Source organism: Etheostoma spectabile, chromosome 18, assembly GCF_008692095.1.
Source record: "Etheostoma spectabile isolate EspeVRDwgs_2016 chromosome 18, UIUC_Espe_1.0, whole genome shotgun sequence".
Taxonomy (NCBI): domain Eukaryota; kingdom Metazoa; phylum Chordata; class Actinopteri; order Perciformes; family Percidae; genus Etheostoma; species Etheostoma spectabile.
In genome coordinates, this window is record NC_045750.1 from 14,867,941 (window position 1) to 14,869,643 (window position 1,703).

General features: G+C 40.6%; 1 protein-coding gene across 3 annotated transcripts in view; it reads left to right on the plus strand.

The window, feature by feature from the left end:
* Window positions 1–1,703, plus strand: part of LOC116706564 (estrogen-related receptor gamma) — a 28,109-nt gene that overhangs the window by 18,098 nt on the left and 8,308 nt on the right. The window lies entirely within an intron of this gene.

Below are 1,703 nucleotides of genomic sequence, written 5' to 3' on the forward strand. Positions count from 1 at the left end.
TGTGTGTGTGTGTGTGTGTGTGTGTGTGTGTGTGTGTGTGTGTGTGTGTGTCTTTATCCACCAAAGCTATTCTTGGCCTTTTGGTTGTCAGCACATTCCAGTGTAAAGAGTTACACTTAGCTCTGATGTGTGTGTTTGAATCAGATCTGAGTACAAACACACACACAAATATACCTCTGTATATATATCACACTTTTCCAATGTATCAAGTGACCAAAGTAGTCGTTTGATTTAGTCCAGTGTTTGCCAGCATTTTGGGTTAACTCTGTTGCTCAAGTCAGCGCCCTCATCCCTCATCTCACACCTGTCAACTGCCCAGGATAATCCACACTTCCTCTTTGCCCCTTGTGACATCACCAGAGGGTCAGGGGGCATTAAGTTTTCCCAACCAATCTCTTCTTTACTTCCCCATTCATTTTCTTGAGTATGAACTTTTCACTTCTTCCTTTTAACCCCTAAAACTCCCTACCCACATCTTACCATCGTTGAACCAGATATAAGGTTTGAAGCAGGGCTCGATGATATGATCTAAAATCTATATAATGATAATTTGATGTCATTGGTTGTTGTACACGTAACTTATATAATGGGATTTCAACTATTTTACTTTTTGCGTGGCTGTCAACCACATAGGCTAACAACGTCTTCATCAGCAGATGGAGTTTGCTAAGTTACTCTTTTAGGACTTGGTTTCACAGGTTTTTCTTAAGATTTCCCAAGTATTTATTATTTGTTTAACGGGTGTGGTTTGATTCACAGTGGCCTGGAAAAACACCTTAGCAAACAACCCCACACCTGTCTTCAGATTTTCATTCAAATATGGTCAAAACCCTGATTGGTGCGGGGAAATGCATGAAATCACTTGTTTTCCCAATTGAGCCCCACCCACTTCAATTCAGTCAGAATAGCTTAGAGAAGACCTCAAATATACAAATCCCTTATGTAAAATATGTTTGCAGAACATGTAGTGTTCATGTGGGATAAATAGGCTTACACAGGACCTTAAAGGAGGTGGGTCGGTAGGGATTTTGCAAGCATCAATCTGTCACAGTTGTCCACCTTTAAATATGGAAGTCATACAACATCTGAGCATGATATTTCATAATGGTCCTGTTGTGGAGCCTTTTAGCTTACAGCAAAGGTTCCAGACCACATTGTCACACCATCTCTTTGTTATGAGTGACCCCCTCTTTCCATCTTACCTATATCTGTTCATGGTACATTAACAAATAAAGCGGAAATTCTATAAACGTGTTATTGTGGTAATGGCTTAACTATAAAATAACTTTACGAACCAATGATGCAAAAACAACTTTAAGCCCTACAACACATTGTAAATGCCGGATTAAAATGAAGTTATGTCATTTAATGTTGATGATCATGCATGCTCTCCATAAATATCTGCATAAGTCAGAATAAGTAGTGGAGGCAGCAGGCTCAAAGGGATGAAGTGTCACTGTGAGGTGTCAAGTGGGCAAATAATACCCTCAGAGTGCCATCATACAGATCTATTCAGGGTCACTATGGCCGTTTACACTGTGTAGATCAGGTAACTCAACACCACTACTGTAGGCTCCCCGAGTCGCGTTCACCCTTACTGGACACATTTTCTTTAGAAATCCACCAGTTCTCAGTATTGACTGTTCCATTCTGCACACACACACACACACACACACACACACACACACACACACACACACACA